Consider the following 25004-nt stretch of genomic DNA (forward strand, 5'->3'; position numbering starts at 1 on the left):
GCGTAATGAGTAACTTCTCCGTTTTATTGATATCACCCAATAAACTAGTGATACTGTGCACTACTTTATTGTCACTGATTAAAGAGTTTACACTTGTAATAAAGCAAGGCTGTGAAATTATCACTAATCGGAGTTTGAACTTCTACGATCAATCGGTCAAGCACCGCCCTGTTACAATAACGGTGGATCTGACCGTTACGATGTAAATGCTAAAGTGTTTGTCATGGGCCTTATTACGATGAATTTCAATTAAATTATCATTTATAATTATTTCCTGGTTGAATTACAGATACTTTTCAGTGGAAAATAGGAGGAAATTTAAAAGTCTCAAATCAATTTAAAGAAGGCCAACCTAAAGGAAAAAAAGAGTGTACAATTCGATTGTCTTGAAAGTCAAATAATAAGTCCTATTGTTACTATTACAATTACAAATATCAATATCCAAAAACGCCCGAAGTTATTTTTTCACTTACTTCACTCATCTCAGATAAGTAAATAAAAACAAATGAAAAAGGAAGCAAAATACCTTTTTGAAAGTAAAACGTAGACCAATTCAACAGTGTTCGGAAGATGTTGTCTACAATGTACTGAACAGAGTGGGTCGGTTGATAAGAGGGGGCCACAATGCGTGGTGGGTCGCAGTGGATCACGTCCCATTAAGGTGTCGTCCACATATTACGTAATGTGGCAAAGAGGGGAGGGGTTCGGCCTTGCGTTACGAAGCATGACAAAGGGGGAGGAGATGGTTTACGTCTTCGTTACGTAACGCTTGTTTTTTGCTGTAATTTTTATTTTTATTCTCAGATTTGTATGCAATCTTTTCAACAAATAATTTTTTTCAGTTCTTTTTTTTAAATAAATAAACTAGCAGAATATCCGTTCTTCGCACGGATAGAATACTTTCATTTTGGACATAAAGGGCGCTAAAATTGTCACCAATCAATTTAGGGACCCCAAATACTATGAATTCGACACTAATATCGGTCATTTTCAATTATTTTTACATGTCACCATCCCCCCTTAGGAGTACTAATGGGAGCTAAACTTGGAATTAAACAGCATCGGAAGTGTCAGTGTTTATCTCCGCGACACCGAAAGTTATAGATTTGACACGAATATCGGGTCATTTTCAAACATTTTTATAGTCTCCCCTCCCCCAATTTGTGGAGCTAAATTTTAATTTAAACGGCATCGAAAGTGTCTTTTTTTTTATCTCAGCGATCCCTAAAAGTAAGGATTTGACGCTAACATCGGTCATTTTCGATCATTTTTATATATCTGCCCCTCCTTCAAGTTGCACCTTCAAAGTAAAATGATAAAAACATCCCAGGCCAGAACTTCATCTATGTTGAAAATTTGATCATGATCGGTCGGATGGTTAAGAGTTATTAAGTTATAAACATAGTCACTCTTATTTTTAGATAAATATTTCAATTGTTTTGGAAAATTGCGAATTATAGCCTATATAAATTGAATCATACAGAAGGGATTCGAAGACGTACTAGACACCAGCATGACTGGTGTCGAACCCTGGGTGTATTACAATACAATAAACTCCGTTTTAAGGCTATTGCAGCATTGGATTTACGGAACAACCTTTTCTGGAGTTAGTTGTTAGTGATCGTAATCACTACTTGAAAATGCCCTCGTGTTCCCACTTCTGAAAATATTATCTAAAAACCTTTGATTTGAATCATTGTCACTCCTTTCATCCAAGGGGTTTCGCATGTGGAACAGAAGAAATTGTTTTTTGTGAAATAATATTTTCCGCGACGGAACGATCCGCGATTTGCAGATAAAAAAAAGGAATTAAAAACCTAATTCATCGGCTATTCATCTCGTACTAAATTTGATTTTTGGATTTGAATATTTCTGAAGAAATTGATTTTATTCACATTCTCGCACTGATTTAGGACAAGAAAAATTTGGAAAGGAGTAAACTGAAGTCCAAAGTCCAAAGAAAATGTTCGAAACTTTGTTCACAAACGAGATGTCGCTGTTCGTTCACGTGTGTAGCCAATTCGAATCTGTGGTTGATGAGGAAGAGAATTTGCATCGTTGTCACTGACGAACTTAAATGCTCGAAGCATCCTGGATCCCTGAAAAAGAGGTAGATGTAAGTTTTTTAGATCCTGTTTCAACTGCATCTTCGCGCGGTATTTCCTCCTTGTCATCATTGGTAACCTAAAAGAATAGGTGCTATCTCCTTGGGAAAACGACAGTATGCAGTTTCAAAGAAGTAGAAGTGGTTAATTAAGCAACCTTATGGGTTTAAAATGTTACTACGGTTCTACCATTTTCTAATATGTAGAAAATGGCGTAAAACACTACAAATATATTCAGAATACAAGCATTTTATAATAAAATGTTCTACCTTTAAAATAGTTTTTTATTGTAATAACCCCCAAAATAAGCAAAACTGGTCAAAAAACAAAAATCAGAAAGTGTTACGTAACGAAGGGGTTTGGCCTTGCGTTACGAAGTGTGACAAGGGGGAGGGAGAGGGTAAAATTGGTCAAAAATAGCGTTACATAATATGTGCACGGCCCCTAACCCACGATCCATTGATCCATCACAAAAATTGACCCCTTCCAATCTGTTTGTGGCAAGTAATCTGCCAATAATGATACAATACATATGATGATGATGATTATGATGACAATTTATCTCAAAGCTTTGCAAGTGGCTACTGCGAAACTGGATTTAACCCTGGATGCTTCGAATATAAGTTTCGAACTCTATTATCTGAGGGACATCACTTCTTTTAGGGATGTTTTGATTTTTCCCGTAATCGAATCTGGCAACCCGTTATACCTACCACACACCACACTCACACACACAAAGTTCGGTTTAATCATCGTATACGGCTGGAAATGTATTTGTACCTTCTTTTTAGAATACTTTTTCGTCTCGAGCCAACTCAGTACTGTATATGCTGTTTTCTCCTTTTATCCTTGTGACTTATTGAATCACGTGACATAGTCGCTGACCCGGATGAAGAGAATGCGGCACGAAGCAAGACAAAACGGCAATAATGCTAGTCGAGAGAGAGAGAGAGATAAAGTGTTGGCAAAAATCGACGTTGGTTTGGGCGGTTTTTCAGCTACTGCTAATGGGCTCGTAATGGACTTAGCTGCGCTCAATGGTCCGTTAAGAAGACACTGGGCATAAAAGGAACCATAAATTTCTTAGGCAGATTTCCATTCTGTATGTTCCCTCATTTGAGTGTCTCTTACACACTCTTAACATCCATTTAGTTGCTGAGGGTGTTTTAGTGTGTGTGTGAGTGGAGAAAAAGTAGCTCCCGTCTCCTAAACACAAATACATACACACAGTTATATACAAAGCTCTCAGCTCTAGCCAATAATATGGTTCACGCGAGTCAAATGCAGCTAGAAGTTGGCTTTGAGTGCCAACACACAAAAACATCTCTGCCGCAACAAGATTTTTTTTGGGGGGATTAGGGGTGAGGAGAGACGGGGAGCTTTACAATCTTTCATTTCTTCGTGCCTCTCTCTACATTTTCTTATGAAATTTCACTTTCCCTTAACTGTATGACATAAGTGCTTGAGTAACCTTGATAGTTTGCTGCAACCAAGCATATCTCAAAATCACATTTGAAACAAGTTACATATGATGCAGTATGTTTAATAAGTACGTTATCACCTAATTCTTATCCGCAAATTCAGCATGCTCAACTTAGTATGAAGAGAGGAATTAAAAATGTACCCTAGCATAGACACGTTTACTATTGACATATGCGGTGCTTGGAAGAATTCTAGAGCTCTTATTGGACATATAAATTTTCTTCCACACCAGCAACGTAGCATGAGTAGTACCGGTATATGTTTGTTATCAGTCATTACTCAAACAAATATAACCCCCAGACGAGAGATTTATCTTCCATTTTTTTAAGACCAGAAATTAAGATGTATAGCTCATTAGTTTTCCCACTAATATGAAAACACCATCCCCCCGATCGTTTTCTCTGAAGCAGCGTTTCTCAAACTTTTTCATTCATGGAACCTTTTCCATTCAAAATAAAATAACGGAACCCACGAAAATAGTATTAAATTATTCGACAATTTATAATAATAATGCCATTTATTACGCATTATCATTAAACAGAAAACACACGTTTTTTTTTATTTTGTATTATTATGTAAGTTATCATACTATTATTTTAAAATGCAATAAATTTAAATTACTGTAAATATGATCACTTTTAAACTGTTTTATATGCACATGAAAATCTAGGTTTTCACAACGCTTCAAAATATAAATAAATAAATAAATCACTGTAAATATGAAATTTGATGTCCACACAAGAACTTGTGTTTTCATAAACACTTCAAAATATTAAATTACTGAAAAAAATTATCATATTTATAGTAATTTAATATTTTGAAGTGTTTATGAAAACCTAATTTCTGAAATGTGACATGAATGAAACCTAATGTGACATGAGAATCATTTTTCATAAAAACATTCCATATGTGCTGAGATTTCAGTGGAAGGAGTGGGCTTGTTATTTTTGGGCCTGAAAAGTTCTTTAATATCAGGTTTTATAGTGGAAAGCTGCAGTCTCATATCTGGTTCCACATCCAGTCTGTTTCGATATTTGCTTTTGGTAGACGGATACACAGAAAATCCAGTTTCACATAAATAGGTACTTTTGAAAGGAAGTAGCACCTCAATAGCTTTTTTCGATAACTCGGAGCATTATTTTCTCAACTGGCACCAGGAATCTATCAACGGCAGCTTCTTGAACTGAAGTTAAAGGAATGAATCAGATATCAAGTGTGTCAGCTTCTCGTATTCGTCAACGGTGAGGCGAGGAGGCTTTCATTTGGATTTCATACGGCTACGTATTTCTTCATGATGTAGGAGTAGAGAGTCACTGGTGTGAAACCATTATAAGTGCTCGAACCTATATGATTTTATGCTGTATCAAGTGTTTTAACACTATTCTTGTTTATGCGCATACATCCCGTCGCTGACGCGCCTGCTCGCTATGGGAACACACCCGTGCAAACTTCCCTGGTGTACTCCTGCCCTGACCCGGTACGACCCGCTCGGGAGAGTAATACTCCCGGAAGTACGTTTACCCGCGCGCTACTCTAGCCAGCTGTTTTACGCGCTATCCTAGCCAGTTGTTTTAAGTTGGTCACAAAATTTATATCATGAAGTACAAGGGGAACAAAACTAGCCCTATATCATGGAGTACAAGGGCATAAGTACTACAACTACTTATCTGCACAAAAATAAATAAATCACTTTTTAAAGTATTATTTTCATATTATTTTAATTTAATAAGTGTTATAAAAATGTAAAAAAACTTTCCTCGGGCGGTTTGAACTAGCGCCAAAAGGACTTTTATTACTAACATATAGCACTGGCCCACTCGGCTATGAAGGCCGACAGCAGCAAGCGTTTGATTTCTGCTATTTTCATGTAACGTGGCAAGAAGTGGATAACGCCAACCAATCAGAACTGTGTTTCTCGTTTCTACTTCCGGGAGCATTACTCTCCCGAGCTAGTCCTGACCTTGTTGCATACTTTTTTCACACTCTACTCTAGCCAAGGTTTCAAGTTGGTCACAAGGAAGCGGGTGAGGGTAGATTTACATCGAAGTTGAACCACCCGAGTGTGACGAAATATCACGTGGTATTATTATGGAGGTCAAAGTGAAGCAAAACGGGCCCTGTGGGGATTTTGACCGCCTTCGTTCGCTGGCGCTCACTCAGCTATGTTACGCAATAAGTAAATCACTTTTCATGCATTGTATATTAGGTACAAGAGCAAATAAGTATTATTTTTTATCCTGTTCTAATGATAAAAGTATTATTAAAATTTAAAAAAAAAATAATAAAAAAAATTTTCGTGGGCCTAGTTTGAACCCACGCCAAAAGCAATTTTCATTACTATCCGCTCCCCTAGCATACTTGTTTTTAGAGATCAACTGATCATGCCTCAGTTTCCTGAAAAACCCGAGTTTCCTCGTATACAAGGCCTCTTTGACCTCTACTAAATTGAACAGGGACACGAACCATACATATTCAGGACAGTTAAAATTCCAAAGGCTCACCCAACCGGGAATCAAACCCAGGACCCCGTACAACAAAGGCCGACGTGCTAGCCACTAGACCAGCGGAAGGGCGTAACATACGGGACCCACCAGACGTCAAGACCATTAAAACATGGTTTGAGTAGTTTTAAGCCACAGGGAGTGTCAATCGACAGCCTAGCTCGGGTAAAGCACACATATCTGAGGAAACTGTCGATGAGGTCAGGGAGGTCTTCACTAGAAGCCCAACGAAGTCAGTTCGCAGAGCGTCACGCGAGCTGAACGTCCCACGTTCAACGGTCCATAAAGTGCTCCATAAAAGACTGTGTTTGTATGCATACAAGATGCAATTTTTTCAGGCTTCTCAGCCCGTTGACCTACCAAAATGAACCAGGTTTGCAATGGAGATTCTCTAACGGATCGAGGATGATCCAGAGCACTTGGGGAGGGTGATTTTCAGTGATGAGGCAACCTTCCACACATCAGACAAGGTGAATCCTCACAATGTGCGCATTTGGGATTCCGAATCCTCAAATGTTGTTCATGAATATGTCAGAGATAGCGAGAAAGTGAATGTGTGGTATGCTTTGGAACGCGACAGAATTATGGGACCATTTTTCTTCATGGAGCACACAATAACTGGTCCCGATTATCTGGACACGATTGAACACTTTGTTTTTCCACAGCTACTCCCTTTGCAACCAAACGTGATATTCCAACAAAATGGTGTCCCACCGCACTGGTGTTTAGATGTTCGTAGGGCTTTAGATCAAACGTTTCCACAGCGATAGATTGGACGCGATACATATAGTATTTTAAATAATTCATAAAAATATTTTAAAAGAATATTAGTATTAGCAGTATTTTCGCTTGAATGGATTAATGTGTGAGTCAATGGAGAATAACGTTACCGGTGAGAAGATTTGTAACAACAAACTTTCATAGAAAACATTGATTTATGTCATTTTAGGTCTGTGTCGTAGGTTGAAACATAATGCCTACATATGGACCCTGTTATCGCTCAGCTCCACGGTAAAATTCCAAATATCTGTGAATGCAGTGAGAGAGTTTAATTGTCCAAGAAGGCTGTTTTATTCGGGTAGCAGATATCACGCAATGAACATAGTTTTCTGACTGTGAGTAGATTGAGGGTTGCCATGTTATGAACACTTGTTAAGATGTGAAAGAAAGAAAGGTGGTGAAACTTTCAGTGATAAATAGTTTAGAATATTTCAACTAATAAATACCCTCCCGTAAACTATAACAACTTTTATGAGGGTTTCATTTAGAGCAGCGTTTCTCAAAAAATGTTCCGCGGAACCCAGGGGTTCCGCAAAGAGTTCCTAGGAGTTCCATATAAACCGACCTCAAGGAAACTAATAAAAAATTCGCAAGTCTCTGTCTCATCTAAAAGTTAGTTTGAATTTTGGGTCCTTCGGAATTTATATTTGGAAGTTTGAACCGGAACAATTATATATATATATATATATATATATTAAAAAATCAAAAATGACAAAAGTTCTTTTTCGACACTATGAAGTCAAGAGCCTCTTTAAATTCTTTCTTCGAATGGGAAACCTTCATCAATCTCTTCTTTTCCATTCAGGAGTCAGATGGCTTTCTGCGGAAAAACTTTAAGCAGGCCCTTCCAACTAAGAGATGAGGTAAAAATTGTCTTCATCAAACACCATTTCGAGCCGGAAGAACGTTTGAGTGACCAACGGTGGCTGTTTAGGTTTGCCTATCCAGCTGACATATTCGTGAAACCAAATGACATCAATCTGCCCCTCCAAGGAAAGAACGCAAATGGATTTTACAGCAGAGGACAAAATCACGGCTTTTAAGAGGAAGTTACAGTTCTGGAGCAGAAATATCACTCTGTGTGTGAATATGACGTGTTTTCTACATTGAAAGGTTTTCGTGAGGAGACCGAAGAGAATCTCTGGAGAATTTCGTGACATTAATAAAGAATTTATTGAACATTTGGAGAATTTGCAGCACACTGTAAATTAGTATTTTCCAGAAAAAGAATGTTAGTATCATCAACATCAATGGATCAAAAATATATATTTTGTCGCAGATCGCAATTGTAGATATACCACTTAAGTACATACGTGTAAACCGAAGTTAAAAGCCATCACCTGATCATGAATCATACAGTGATTCACAGTTTTTAATGGGAGTTAAATAGGAAATGGAAATAGAGAGATATGAGGAACTTACGCATATTTTGTTCTTATGTAATCCAAGTTCAAAATCAGTGGTACAGAATATGTAGATATTACAATGCAGGATTCATTCTTTCCTACCGAATTCATCCTTCTTTTCTTCGTCTGTGTTGCAATACTTCTCAACATCTTTGCGATGTTCGTTTTTTTTTCCTAAAAATCTTCAATTCAGTTTTTACTCTGCTATCTTTGACTTGTTTCTTCTTCCATAGTCACTTCTCTAACTATTTCTACACTTCTTTCATTCTTTCTTTTTTTTCCTTTTAGAAAACAAAATTTCATTTTGTCTTCGCAGCCTCAGTAGAACAAAATTCTTCAATTCGCTTCAGCGTTACGTTTCTATCAACTTCCTGTCAACTATTCTGTGATAGAAAAAATAAATAAATAAATAAAACAAAAAAAAAGAAGCGAAATGGGGGTGGGGGATAGATTGTCATGTTCCTCATACATTCAGTCTGAGCCCATTTCCCAATCCATTCGCGCGCGCGTAGAGTGAGAAAGAAAACGAAACATATCATCAGAGACACTTTTATATAAACAGAAGCCTGAGTATATGATAGATATACAAAACTTATATATTTTCTCTGTCTTGTATTTGCCATTCTGTCTAGCGTTCTTTCGCCCTCCTCCGCACACATTTGTCTTTTCGTTTTCTTCCCATGATTCTTAGCAGAATAGCAAGAGGGCGGGAAGTTATTACTGCAGAATAAGAAATGTAAAAGAAATACATATATATACATGCACCAACAATATCGAATATGAAAAAAAATAAAAGAAACTTAAAGCATACATATTATAGACGTGCGCATCGTTTCCTACGAGAATTCAACCCAACACTATCTGGCACTACTGACTGAGTCATTTCCCGAATGTTTTTCTCGTCAGGCCACAGCGGAAGAAGATAAAGAAAAGAACTTTAAAAAAAGAGGGAGAGAGAGTAAAAATAAAAGAACCATGTGCAAAAGGCAGCCATTATAGCCTACCCTCTTGATGTATTATTAAAGCTTAATTCTAGCTTCATACTGGCTCGTTTTATCTCAAAAGCAAGATAAAGCTTTTTAGGAATTCAAAAGCAAATACGTGTCTCACTTTCAAAAGAGGTAACGAGTTACTAGCTACTGTGTATATGTGTAAGTGTATGTGTGTATGTCTCTATGTGCGCGCGCACACACACACAAGCAAAAGAATAAAATATTTTCCTTTCTTAAAAGAAAAAAAACTTAAAAGAGTATAAAGAAAGTTTACAGCTATCCCGACAAAAAAGAATTAAAGAAAGCAGAAAGAATATTGTAGTGTTTTTTTAATAAAATAAAATTTTGAAAAACAACATGAACAGAGACTTTAATCTTTCTTTGCTTTTTACATTTTCTTTTACCTTCTTTTCTAAAAGCGTATTAACGCAGAAAGACTTTTAAAAAAAGAACTGAAAAGCATACTGTCATTTTTTTTAAAAAAATTATTTAGTTTTTTTTTTTTTGAAAAAAAAACCGGATGCTACAATCATAACAGTTTTTGAGTTTTTAAAAGTGTCGGAAGTGAATAGATATCTTTCCACTCTCATTCCTTCCTCTTCCCCAAGAGATATTTTATATTTTTCTTTCTGTCTATCCTTCCGTTGTCTCTCCCTCCACCAGTCGGCCATTTTGACTATTAATGACAACGCCATTAGATTTTTGTCACAGCGAACAAAAGAACAGCGGAAAGCGAAAAACCATGGTAGATCAAGATTGTGTGCGTTCAAATGTAATTCGAGAAACTTCCGATTGTGTTAACGGTAACGCTTAATTCTTTCTTCTTTTAAAAAAAAATCTTTTTATTTTCTGTCTATTTTTTCTTCTTTCCTCTTTCACTTTGACTATTTCTTTAATTGATATAATGGCAGACTGTTCTCGCTTCAGTTTTCAACACAAAAAGCTTCATTTTTATTTTTACTTTTATTACTTATCTTCTCTTTCTCCTTTCTAAATGGAGATGATGATCAGTGACAATTCTTCATCACATTTCTTTTGTGTTCCATTTACGAAGAAAAGTTTGTTGAATGATACTTTCCCCCCCCCTTTTCTCTAAGAAGCCTCCATCATGGCGAAATTAAAATAGCGCTATTTTTTTTCAGTAATTATGTGATATCTTCAAATAGATAAAATATAATCGAAATGTGGAACAAGAGCGCCCTAGGCAATAATAGATACCGTTATCACAACTCACTTATCTGTTTTCGATTTCCAGCCATTTAGATAATCATCATTTTATATTTTCGCATTTCTAAATGGCTGGAAACGGAAAGCTACTAGGTGACTCGTGATAACGGTATCTCATGCAAAATAATATTGTCTAGCGTGCTCTTCCTCCACATATCGATTATCTTTTATCTATTTGAAGACATTACATAATTACTATAAAATTAGCGGTATTTTAATTTCGCAAGTGATTAGGCTTCTTAAGTTTTGGATTTCAAATCCTTATTTCAACACTTGTAGTTTAAAAAAGAAAGAAAAAACTGTCATTGCAGAAAGTAACATTATAAAGTAAGTAACTTTAGTGATTAATAAAATAATAGCTAGCAGATTGTCCGTTCTTTGTACGTGAAGAATAAGTTTATTGAAAATATTTGAATCCTATATACAACATTTTTTTGGATTCAAATACTCATCAAAAACGAAACGAGATGAAATCTTTAAGTTTTACGTTCCATGAGTATGTCTGTTAAAGTGACGATGATAAATGAATGAAATGGTGGAATGAAGAAAATGGGAGGAAACGGGAGAACCTCAAGAAAACCCATCCACATAATGTTTGCTCACCACAAAATTCATTTGGCGCGACAAATACTTATCAATGCAAATTCGATTTCGCTAACATTGCTCTCACGCACGAGTGCTCCAAAATTTTCCTAAATAGGTATTCACTATATTAAGACAGTGTCAGAACATTTTCTTGCATCCAGAAATAGTGAAATTGCTCAAATCTATAGAAATCGTTAGGTAAATTTTTAATCAATTTCCGTCATCCCGAAATACCGGGTGTTATAAAAATGGCCACCCACGGACAACAGGGTGCTTTTCTTCAGATCAAAATAAAGCAAAAATACCCTCCTGGGCCTCCTTCAGCTTCTATAGGGAATCAAAAGTTTCACTATGTGGTAACATCGCGTATTAACTTGAAACCATTAGCAATGCTCTACGAATCCAGTTACGAAGCAATTACGTCGACTGTTACGGTAATAAGTGGTACTAGTGTCAACGTACATTTACATCATCTGTAAAGAATCGATGTAACTATTTGGCGAATTGGTTGGTCTACTCTATGATTCTTTATCTGCGACGTTGCGACATAAAGCACCGCGTTGATAGAATATTATTGGTGAATTGGTAATTTCTTTCATGTTCTTGACGCTAATCCTTACATTTCTGACGATTTGAACTCACGTTTACTGAGTATGAGTGCATTTGTGGGCATTTTCCGTTAAGTGTTTCCACACATGTGAATCATTCTGCTTCATCTGTTGTGCTCTACTGACACTCCAGATGTCCTTCTAGAGCATTTGAGTACAAATTCGCTACACTTAATACTCAGAACGTCACTGTTGGCCAGCATCCGTACCTGGCGATTATGCAACCACACACAACGGGCAAGAAGGTGTCCGCCATTTTGTATTTGCTCGAGATATCCACTTAATACAAACGAATTGTTGTTATCTGGTAGAAACCTTGTCAATTCATATCCATTTAGACCAATTTTCATTTGGTACATTATCCGGGACTCCCTACGTTCCTTTGGGGAATCCCTTGCGCGTGTATGGTAGGATTGTGAAACATGCAAAATTCAATACAGCAGGTATGACTTCTTCAGTGAATTTTTTACCCGCCCTCTTTACGTTGGATAGTTTCCGAACTATTGGCGTCTGAAAGTCATTTTCCCACGTTTTCGGCACCTTGTAGATCCGAAACTATGTCCGATAGCCGAAAGTTCAACAGAACTTTTTTTCTTGTTTCAGTGGCAGGAGTCACCTCCCAAGAGTTGTAACACTTATTTTCCAACACCCGATATATATATATATACATACATGTGCTTTATTTTGACTTATAGAAGAGTGCTCTGTAGTCCGTGGGTACCATTTTCAGAACATCCCATAGTTATTTTAAAATTCGCCTATTTTGTCAAAGTTACGTTGTAAAATAGCTTTCTTACACTCAAGATCGGAAGATTTTGTTCGTTTCGTGTAAATTACTGTTCAAAATGTATATCCCTCAAACTACATTTTTCAAAAAAATCAACCTTAAGTCTTTTCCAGTGTCGAGTCAATTTGTCTTCCGGTACGATATATTCATATTGTATATGTCAAAATATATATAGTGTACAAACTCCCTGACAACATGCTGAGCGTTTTAAAAGAAATTTTGTAATAGTAATGTAAAAACTTTTTCAATAAACTTGAGTACTCCGCGGAGTAGAATTACTCGAAGCTGTGTCTTAGAAAATTTCAACTTCCTACACCAAGAATAAATTTATTCTCCTTTTCCACCCTTTTAATAATTTGTTTTAATAGTTTTGAAGATGTGAACGGGAAAAAAAATCAAGCCCCGTCATCCACCTTTAGGGGGCTCATTTAAAAAATAGTTGTCTTACTTTCAGCTTGAAATGCAAAAAGAACATTTAAGCTACCTCCGGTTCACACGGACTCACAGAATACTTAAAGAGTTCTTAATGTTCCAGCACTTCTTAGTATTGTTTGCTATGGCTGAAGGAAGTGATGGAATCTACCACACGCAAGACTACCCTGGTGATGCTGGATGTATTAGGAAGCCCCATAACGGCGAAATTAAAATACCGCTAATTTTTTCAGCAATTATGTGATATCTTCAAACAGATAAAAGATAATCAAAATATGGAACAAGAGCGCCCTAGACAATATTATTTTATATCAGATACCGTTATCACAACTCACTTATCTGCTTTCGATTTCCAGCCGTTTAGAAAATCGGCATTTATTTTCGCGTTTCTAAATGGCTGCAAACGGAAAGCTACTAAGTGACTCGCGACAGCGGTACTTCGTGCAAAATAATATTGTCTAGGGAGTTCTTGCTCCATATTTCGATTATCTTTTATCTATTTGAAGATATCACATAATTACCGTAAAATTAGCGGTATTTTAATTTCGCAGTGATTAGGTTTCTTAATCACTCCTTAAGCATCGTCCATAGTGAACAAAGCGCTTAACGATAGCTGAGCTGACTGCTATTATTATTGCATCCAGGACCGAGTTTAATTGTTTGCCTTTCCTCATCCCGATGTACAAAGTTTTAATAGAATGTAAAATAATAATAATAAAAAAATACTTGTCTATGCATACCTTTGTTTCAACGTTACATATATTCCTATATGAACATAATGGTATGATATTTTCTAACTTCCAAGCAAACTGGTAAAGCAGATTCAACATTCCCATGCAATGCAATGACAGGTACCAATTAGCTTTCCCTGCCATCTGCCGGCACATTTCCAAATTTAAACTATTTACATACTATTCTGTGGTTCAATTCCAATCTATTTCACCTAATGACTCAATTGCTGTAAAGAAATAATTTAATTTAATTTACGTTTTTATTTTTTGATATTTTCGAAATGGTTCCTTTGGGTTCTTCAAAATACATTTCAAAACATACTAGATTTGCTTAGCCATCCACTGCAAAATTTAATATACTTACTGTAGTTAACAAAGTTGTACAATATGCGTCAAAATCATTGTTTTGCATGAAGTATTATGTCCACCGTGATATGAATGTTCGCGACTTTGTTTCTGTGTCAGTCTTTTGCCCTTTTCCTCCCTCCTCCAGGAAAAACTCTTGAGGACGGTACGGTTTTCAAATTATATGCCATTGGACACAGAATCTGGAAAGAAATTTAACAAAATGTTAGAAAGATTCGAGGTAAAACAGCGAAAAATTATGCAATGAAAATAAATGTTAAAAAGGCAAAAACAATTTGGATTCGAATCAAGCAATCAGTGTTAATTATAGAAGTAGAAAAGCAAAAAAAAAAAAAAAAAAAAAAAGAAGAGATTAATTTTCGACATCTACGTAGTATTGTTAGTGAGGACATGAAGTGTGAATGTGAAGGGTAAGAATGAAAAAAGAAACATGAGCAAAAAAGACATGTTTTGTAAACTTTTGAATTAAAAAGACTTAGAAATACTTTTAACAAAATATTTTCGTGTGGAATATAGTAGATCTACTCTATGAGGCAAAAATACAGACCGTATGCAAGTGGACGAAATAAGACTAAAATGACTTTTAAAATATGGGTTTGGACAAGAATGAAGAAAATAAACCGAGTAGAACGGAAAACTAATGAGGGATTACTATGAATAGCAATAAAGAAAAGCACAATTTTATTCGTAATAGATTGCCTATTGAAGAGTGGATACAAAAAACAAGTACGGAAAATTCTTAATTTCTATTTCGTTAGAGAGTCAGGACCAGTGGAAGATTGTTTATGCGAAGGGCCATTGCTTTGATTCTTGAACATATTATTATGACAAGCACAGATGAAGAAAGAAATTCGATGACTGTCATTTATACTAGCAACCATTTGGTAGGCTTTATGTCGGCTAACGGTCGGCACTGTGGCAATTGATAATTGTAAAAATAAAAGTTGAAAGTTACATCAGCTCAACGTTGTTTTAAAGTGCATGTTGGCCAACCAACAGCTTCGACCACGCTTTTTTCAGTCGCAATTTTACTTCTTTCGTAGGCGTTTCGTTGGCAAATGGTTGGCAAAGAGACCAATTACAATGTAGGGCTAACATTGGCAGTTGGATAGCCTACCGTTTTTCACTGTTGGGACTGTTCTGCTGTACCGTTAGGGTTAGAAAGGATATTCGGAATATTCTGTGGGTTAACATTCTCTTTGAATATAGAGTGACACAAGGAAGAAGATGGTAATAAGTAAAACACCTATCAGAAATCAAGGAGAGAACTGAGAACAGTGATGTTGCCCAACCAGTGGCGTAGCCAGGGGGTCTGACCCAGCTCAAGTGCTGCTTGAAAATGGATTCTGCTTACATGTAGTATGTTTCATTTGAGATTCCAATGTTACGACATTATTTTCCATAATTTATCACAAAAAATAAGTATTGTACAGTCATGTTTAAAAAAATACTTCGCAGAAGCTTTATATTTAACCCTTCATAACATTTAGCAAACTCGTTAGATGTAGTATCCTTTATATTCTTCAGCTCTTTCTCTGTAGCATACGAGGTCAAAATTTACCATCTGCGAGTGTGATTAGAAAGCAACTTTCTTAAAAAAAAAAAAAAAAAGTTGCTTTAACTTATTCAAAAATATTATTGAACTTCTGGTTAGTTTGTATATATACAGGGCGCGAAGTTTCAGTTCTGATTCCCATTTCATGTCGTACGGATCTAATTTATGCAAATGCGTACCTGCAAAAATAAACATTTGGTCGTCATTGGCGACTTGGCGACCGAAAATTTCCCACACCATATACGTATAATGTATACATGCTTATGCCTATGAGGCCCCTTGGTAAGTTTCTGGTTATTTTTATTTGATTATGAACTGTAACGATTGAGAGTTGGCAACCTTGATGATATACATACGTATAAAATATATAGCTCGACTTCTTTTTGATAGCTATCATTTCCTTTGAAGCTAACAGTGGGGTATCACACAAAGCAAGAAGAGATGGTCGGTGTTACTCGTCTCCAGCACACACATCCACGTCACCTCCCTAATATCCCCTCCTTTTGCCCTAACACTCACTTACACACACGCGTGTGTATATATACCCAATCACATACATACGTAATTATGTTGAAGCCTCCCTACTTATGGCGCCCTCTGACTCTTAAAGGTAAAACGTAACAGGCTGACGCTCACGCCATTCCAACTATTTTAGACTAATTGTATTATGAAGGCGAAAAGTGCTTCTCGTAATGTGGCATATACTGTCTGTGTGTACAGTGCTCGGCCCTCTAGCAATAACATTACGTTACATTACATTTGACAACGATGCAAAATTTTGCCCCCTCTTCTTCTTTCTTTTTAACTTACGACGGCGAGGTGGCAACTAGCATCACGCCCGCCATCTATTGAATAAAACATCACAGAGCACACGTTTACCCTTCTAATTTCGAAAGTGAGAATTTTATTTGAATTAGGAAATGGGAGAAATGTATATCTACACACACACACACACACAAACAGTCACACACACACACACATATATATATATATATATATATATATATATATATATATATATATATATATATATATATATATATATATATATATATATATAATCCACGGCAGGCACATCAGAAAGAGCCCGAACTCTAATTCCGAATAGAAGGAGGAAAGAAAATTAAGTGATAGGGGCGGAGCTAGCTTTAAAAAGAAGAAGTAGAGGGAGGGGGGCGACACGGGCAGAAGAGTTAATTTGAGGAAAGTGCAAATTTTACCGCCTACAGTGCGAGGAAATATGAACTAGAGAAATTGCCGAAAAAGTCCGGAGTAAGTATGTAATATAAAAGAAAAAGAAGAAAAACTTTTTTTTTTTTTAAAAAAAAGAAAGAGTATAATTTTTTGAAATAAAAATGAGGAGGGACGATCTCGCGAGCTGCTACATTTCTATTATGTTCGTTTAAGTCTATTACGGATAGCATTAGAACTAAAGCTGTATGGTGTAGATTCCAGAGGAAGTAACGAGGGTGGGTGGGGGGTTAAGAGGACACTGAGCCCAATTTGAATCTCGTAAGAGCATTGTAAATTATTCATAAATGTAAAAAGAAGACCGTTCAAGAGGTTTTTGGCGACAAGGGTGCATAGTTAGTATATACTAGAGCTGCGAAAAAAGAGTAAAATATATATTTGAAAAATGTATGTATGTGTTATGTAAAGCGGAAAGGGTTCTTTTTTTTCTAGAACTCTATATAGCTTAGGGGTTGTGTTTTCTTTGTAACGAATGTAAAATATAAAAAAGACAAGTGAGCTTTTGAAAGGATACTTAAAACACATAAATGTTCAAAGCTGTGAAGATACATACTCACACTCTGACACAAATTAAATGAACAGTACATGTAGGAAGGGCGAGGGTGAAACTTTCGGAGGGGGAAAGAGAGAAAAATTTTATAAATCACACGAAAAGTGACAACTCAGTTCCACCTTCTGAATTCTCTTTATGAGGACGAGAACTTAATCAGTGCCATCACTATCGTGAATTAAGGCATTCATGTTTTATAGGTTTACAAAGAGCATGTGTGAAAAGTTAATAAAATGATCAATTTTCTTGAAATAGGTGGAAGTTACGACATGCGCTTTCCCATCCTCGTAAATTTTAACTTCGTATTCCACTGCTAGGGAAGAAAGTGCTACAAGCAATGCATTTCTATGTGCAGCGATTGGATTTTTAACACACACACACACACACATATATATATATATATATATATATATATATATATATATATATATATATATATATATATGTGTGTGTGTGTGTGTGTGTGTGTATGTATGTATATGTGTGTAAGCCTCTTTTTCTACTTATAAGGCGCTTCAACCCACTGATTTTCAAGCAGTGAGCGAAATTTTAGAATTTAAAATCACGAAGCATTTAATAACTATTTAAAGTCAATTTTACAACAGAGTCAAGGGCGCCCATGTTGTGGTTTCCAAAGGGGGCAAGTATAAGCGACGTTTCAAATATAGTTTCAAATTTTGCTGTAACTAATGTAAAAAAATCTATTGTGTTTTCGATATTCCCAAGTACAATTTCCTCTAAGGGGGGGGGGGCGAGCGCCCCACCTTGCCCCCACTGATGGTCGCCCTTGAACAGAGTGTATCAATCAAGGCCTCCAGTGGCACTAACAATGCTGAGTATTACATCGAGTGAATATTCCATAGAAACTTATTGCCTTTCATTATTATAATTTATATTATTATTAATAAAAATGAAGCAAGTGCGTCGGAATATTGTGCGTGTTCAGTAAAGTGTGTCGTGAGCCACAAAAGGTTGGGAAACACCATTTTACTTTATGTGCATATTCTGAGAATGATTATTTGGTGGATTTTAGATGTATTTATTACAAATAGCATCAGTCAATATACTATTTTATCACCTTGGAATAATGAATTATGTTCTTTAAAAATATTTTAACTTGAGAAATAATTCTTTGCTAACAGACACATCAGATACTAGTGCCTCAACGATACAACGTTCACACGTCTTTGTTGCTCCAGCGACGTAACGTGTCCTTTGTGCTTCCTCTATCAGGCCTCGTTTTCATATTGTCAAACACATTGAGCAAAGCTTTGTGATAAAAAAAAAAAATAAAATGTAACAGCTTCAACACACTAATTGTGCCTTCACCAAACTTCCACTTCTTCTGGCTACTTGGGAGTCGGTCACCTCTTATATACCTTCAGGAAAAAAGAATAAAGAAAAACAATATTAGCCAATAAAAGCTCTAAAACGTAGAAAATAATGAGTTTTAAAAGTGGAAATAAGAAAAACACTAAAAAGAGAAAAACAATAAATCTTTAAAAAGTAGAAAATAATGTGTTAAAAATGGGAAATATTTTTTAAAAAATCAGTTAAAAGTAGAAAATAATAATTAAAAAGGATATGAAACGATATGAAAAGGAGAAAATAACAAAAGCTCTAAACGGTAGAAAATAATAAAAGCGTTATAAATGGAAAATACTAATGAAAACGGTGCAAAGTAGAAAATAATAAAAGCTTTAAAATTAGAAAATAATAAAAGTACTAGAAAGCAGAAAATAACAATAATAAAGAACTTAAAAACAGAAAATAATTCATTATCATTATCTGTAAAAGATGTCGGGAGTCTGTGCTAAACCAATCAAATTAATGTCTAATATATAAAATTAGTTTGTTCGTAAATTTTATGAGGCATTAATTTGCTTGACTTGGCACAAACTTCGATTTTCTTTTATAAATAATGATAGTGAATTATTTTGTGCTTTCAGGTTCTCTATTATTGTTATTCTCTACTTTTTTTTTTTTTTTAGAGCTTTCATTATTTTCTACTTTTAGCGCTTTTATTATTTGCTGCTTTTAGAGCTTTTATTATTTTCTACTTTATAGAGCTTTTATTATTTTCTACCTTTAGAGATTTTATTATTTTCCAGTTTATACAGCTTTTATCATTTTCTACTTTTAACACGATAATTTTCTACTTTCTAGAGCTCTTGTAGGTTAATATTGTTTTTCTTTGTTGTCTTTTTTAAAGTTATTATTAACATGTGAGATTAAAGGATTTAAAATGAGTTACTTTAGCTAGAAACAAACTACAATAAAAAGCAATTAACTAATAAAGTTTCCAGGTAATAGATGGTCTCGCAGCTAAATTTCAGCTGCAATATAATTTAATACCACAAACTATTTCACCTGCCACAAATGACAAAAAGGAACATTTAAAATGCGATGATTGATGAATTATGGCTAATTGGGTTTCCGTCATAGGACCATAAGCTTGAAAGCGTTCCATAACCCTTTAGTGCGCAGTTTTGCAGCATATATGCAAAGTTTACTTTGAAATTGTATTGCAGCATGTAGTTTCTAGTTCGAACATAGAAAAGCAGCTTTGCGTATCAGCTAAGACGCCCTTTCACTAATCAAGATCTGAATTCCCCATTAGATATCATAGTAAACCAGCGGTGGACTGTTTTACTTGCTGCATGTGGAGTTACGTTCACGCCATATTGTCATATATGAGTCTTCTTTGTTCGTTGAGGTGGACAGGTTTTGAACTGTTGATTTCTTCTGTGTTAGACAGACATGTAATGAGTGCAAAAGTGCAAGTACGCTGACAATTCGTAATGTTTTATTGGTTTGATTTGTTTTTAGTGGACTTTGTATATGTCAAAGCACAACTTTGCATAGACCGTATATGCAAACGCCAAAAAATGTCCCATAGAACCCATAATATTTGCATTAATTTTTTAAAATTTCCTGTTGCCTACACAAAAACCACTCCAAATTTAAAAAATCAGTCTGATTGGAAAAATTGCCCATTAAAGGGATAACCTGAGTTGGCCCGGGCCCCGAGGAATGCACCCATCACTGTACCGTGCCGGCGGGCGGCCCTCGTTGCTTCATCAGTGGATAAAGTGAAGGTGGGTCATGCAGACATACCGAAGTCCAAATAGAATGACGCAGTAGCGATCAGCCTGACAACATGCAGCAACCAACTGCTCATGAAGTCAGTTGCTGAGAGAAACCATTACTTTATCGCTTTTTTCAATAATATCCATGATTGTGGCAACACTTGTTTTCTCTTAATTTAGAACTGGTACCAGTTTTTTTTCTCTATTGCTTTTAAATCTCTTTCGTTTTTGCATTTTTTCCCTCGTTTTGACTGATGTTATACTTTTTTCCCTTTTACCTTTCCATTCCGATGTGTTAGAGTGCTGGCACTTCCTGGCACAACAAAGCCCATATATGTATATATAAAGTGCTTGGTTTTTCCACGACTCCTCCTCCCCAATTCCTTCTTTCACTCCGTGTCCTTTCCTTCTCTTACACGACAAGATACTGCCATCATCATAACGAGTTGCTCGATAACGGAGACAAATTTGTGTGTCTCCTTTCCTGTCCTGTATCCTCTTCCCCTCTTCATCTTCCCTCCCCCAACACCTATTATCTTCCCGCACAGCTAATAATAAATGACAAGAACCATTGAATATCAAAGCGTCAAATTCCGGAAATGATAAAGACTGCTGACCGCTTCAAAAGTGTATCTGAAAAGTATTAAAAAAGACGAAAGAGAATTCGCTTACCTTTTCGTTTTCTTTCGGTATTTGCTAGTTTCAGGTCCTTTTTATTATGATTTTCTGTCTATGAAGTTGTTTTCAATTTCTTTCATATTCACTTAAATATATAAAAACAAGAAAAAGATATAAATAAAAAAAGCTAAGTCGCGTGTCGGTTTACTCTATAGATCACTCTTTTTGTTGTTTTGTTATTTTCTTAAAAAAAAGAAAAGAATAGTTCTTCCGTAACCGTCGTAGCATCAAAAGCTTCTGCGAAGCAAAGCAAAGCAAGAAAAAAAGAGAAAACTTTGTAACTACTGCCACACGCGGCGCCACCTGTCCACTTTCTCACGCCGTCTTTTGTGTGCTGTCCTGTTTGAGTAATTGTCACCTTGATGTGCGACGAAATCAAAATCATTAGCTGAAGAATCGAGATTCTGCTGATTCAAGAAAGATGAACTTTGAGTCAGTTTCCCCCCATCTTCCCCTCCCTCTTTTTCTTTCTTTATTCTTATCTGACGTGTTTCCTTCTCAAAGGATTATATTAGGCTGTGTGACCAGCGTAATAGGAAATTAAATTATTCAAGCGATAAGACGGGTTATTACAAGCAAGAAATAAAAGCAAGTGAGAGGCCATTAATCATTTAAAATGAAAAGAATAGAAAAGAAAATTGGAATTTTTAACGCTACAAGAGAAATGAAAGAAGTTGAAAAGATTAGTGAAATGTACAAGTACGGATGAATTAAACTAAGAATAGAATTGTGCAGTATTGTATGAAATAAGTAAGCAGAGGAAAAATATGAAGAAAAAAAAGCAAGGGTAAAGAAATTGTTTATAAAGATTTTCATTTACCCCATAGTGAGAACATTCTGGTTGTTATGTCCACGATCACGCAGCCGAATGAATGCTTGTAATTCCATACAGCACGCAATGTCTTTTGTCTGTGTTATTGGTCTTCTAAAAAAGCGTAAATAGATTCTTGATCTACAACTTAACACAACTTTAGGAGGCGCGTACTCAGGACTGAAGCAGGCGCGCACTCAGAAATTTTTATTGGGAGGGCTCCAATGGTTGGGAGCAGAGGTCCAGCTTTGGGGGCAGGGGCCCAATACTACAAGCTACTGTGTATTATTTTGCACCCGAAAAGTATTATTTTGCACCCGAAAAGTAATTTTAAAATACTTCCATAGATATTTTTTTTTTAAATGATAGAATTTGATTGTTTTATAAGAGAAAAAGTACAGATGAAAAATCTATCGGTGTAAGGTCCTAAGATAGATGGCTAAAGGAGACGGATGTTTAAAGCAAGTGAACGTTGATAAAAGAATTGGTGGAATGAGAAAGTGGGAGGAAACGGGAGTACCCCAAGAAAACCCATGAACAAGATGTTGTCCACCACAAACTTACTTGATCGGGGAACGAATCAGGGACTCGATACACCAAAAGTAAGCGCTCTAGGACTAAGCCACTGCTCCCCCACTATTTCAGTATTGTAGGATTTAAATAAATCAGTTTCGGTTCTAGTATACTAATAAGGATGAGATAAAACCTATGCTTTGGATTCTAAATTCATATTTAAAAAAAAAAAAAAATCTCTCCATTCCTTAGAGTTTTTGCTTTTTTTTTTTTTTTTGTTTTCTATTTAATTCACTGATCAATCGAACGTACTTCAGAACTCATATTGTATATACTATTTTATTACTTGATTATCTCTTAAATTTACTTGGTAAACTCGTGTTTCACACTTTGATTAAAGTTCACATGAACGCAAACATGAAAAATAGTCGAGGAGAGAGTTTAATGATACCCATTCTCGTCAGTTGGGACACGTACTCACGATCGTCAGCCAAAATGACTCTGACCGCTTGACTACCTTCATTCTAATACTTGTACACTCATGTCCAAAATGATTGTCGCATATCTATAACTGTCTTCTTGTAAGAATATAATTTGATAATGATTTTGCAGGGTACTATATGTATAATCAGGAAATGTATATTTCCGGGTAAATTTCATAGGAAAAGAATTATAAATATGAAAATCAGAATGAGTAAAACAAATTGTTGCTAAATGGACAATTATTTTCGTTTTATTGTTCTTATTTACTGCTCTTTTGACATGACATACATGTCTTTGCCGATTATACACATACTAACATTATAAGAAATACCGGGCGAATTCGTTATCAAATTATATTCCTACAAAACATATTCATAGACATGCGACAATAGTTTTGGACATGAGTGTACATCGTGTCCGTAGGTTTTCTCGGGATACTCCCGTTACCCTCCACATTTTCATTCCACCACTTATTTAATCATCATTCACTTGCCTTAATCATCCGTCTCCGTTAGCCTAAAGAGCATAATCGTGGGACGTTACACTGAGAAAAAAATGTAGGTGGCGTACTTAAAAAGTTAGGTTACATGCGTAATTAATGTAGTTTTTGGACTTAACGTATAGCAGACGTATAGCTGAAAACGCATGTTTTATAATACTTTCTATATAAGTGTTCCATCTATACGTACTTTCTGTATGAAACAATGTAGGCGGTCAGGATCTCACATACAAATGGACGTATATAACATATAGCCGACGAAGGTAACATAAGTATATGTATGTGATATAGGGAAAACTGTTAGACATCCTGCAACGGCATGATGTAACATCTAAGGGCAGTGCCTATGTAGCATACGGACAACGTATGCTCCGTACTGATTTCTATAGTAAGCAAGAGGATACCGTATATTTGTATATACAATATACCGCTGTCTGGAGAACGGATTTTTCTCTGTGTAAACTGGAAGATTTCATTTTTAATTTTCTCATACTTCTCGACAAGAATGACAAAGCTATTGTATAAAACTTCCGATACCTATGCATAGCATATATTGGAAGTTTATTTTTGAGTGAGAAATCGGGTGCTCAATAGGGATGGCCACAAAGTTCCGGTTCCGGCGGAACCGGTTCCGCGAAGAACCGGTTCTCGGAGATCCGGTTTTCAGATTCGGTTCTGGAACCGGTTCCAGACCTGGATCAGAAAACCTGGTTACACAACCGGATCTTAGGAACCGGTTCCAGACCTGGACCCGAAAACCCGGTTCTAGAACTGGATCTTAAGAACCGGTTCCAGATCTGGATCTGAAAACCCGGGTCCAGCACCGGATCTTAGAAACCGGTTCCAGAGCTGGATCTGAAAACCCGGTTCCAGAACCGGATCTTAGGAGCCAGTTTCAGACCTGGACCCGAAAACCCGGTTCCAGAACCAATCTTAAGAACCGGTTCCAGATTTGGATCTGAAAACACGGTTCCAGAACCAGATCTTAGGAACCTGTTCCAGAACCGGATCTTAGGAACCGGTTCCAGACCTGGATCCGAAGAACCGGTTTTAGGCCTGGATCCGAAGAACCGGTTCCAGGCTTGGATCCGAAAAACCGGTTCCGGAACCGGATCTTCTAGAACCGGATCCGTTCAGACCCGAAAACCGGTTCAACCAGGAACCGGTTCTGGCCATCCCTAGTGCTCAAATTGGAGTTGCAAATACGTAATAAGAAATGTAAAGTACAGCATAGAATTAATTTTAAAAAATCTTTTTAAAAAACAATACTAACCAACTTCAGCAAAATCTCTAAAATCAATCTGTAATATGGGTGAAGCCGTTAAAAATGGAAAATAATTCATCTATAAAAAGTAATAAAGTCTGTGCCAAGCTAACAAATTAATGCTTCTCAATATTACCATACCATCCATCGTGGTTTTATATCAGGTATTATTTATGGAGCTTGGTTACAAACTATATTTTTTCTCAGAGATTTTACTATGATTCTCTTATTTTAAGTGCTTTTGTTGAAGTCGGTTAATATTATTGTTTTTAAGTTTTAATTTTCCTTTAATTAGTGCACTTTAGAAGT

The 25004-nt window shown here is 36.0% G+C and overlaps 1 long non-coding RNA gene across 1 annotated transcript in view; it reads right to left on the reverse strand.

The window, feature by feature from the left end:
• The window catches only part of LOC145689922 (uncharacterized), a 268690-nt gene that overhangs the window by 214940 nt on the left and 28746 nt on the right, over positions 1-25004 (reverse strand). Inside the window, exon 2 of the long non-coding RNA XR_014132121.1 lies at positions 14001-14184. This is a non-coding gene — a long non-coding RNA (uncharacterized LOC145689922). The remainder of the gene's footprint in view (positions 1-14000; positions 14185-25004) is intronic.

The sequence above is a fragment of the Thermobia domestica genome, chromosome 7 (genome assembly GCF_964235325.1).
Source record: "Thermobia domestica chromosome 7, izTheDome1.hap1.1, whole genome shotgun sequence".
Taxonomy (NCBI): domain Eukaryota; kingdom Metazoa; phylum Arthropoda; class Insecta; order Zygentoma; family Lepismatidae; genus Thermobia; species Thermobia domestica.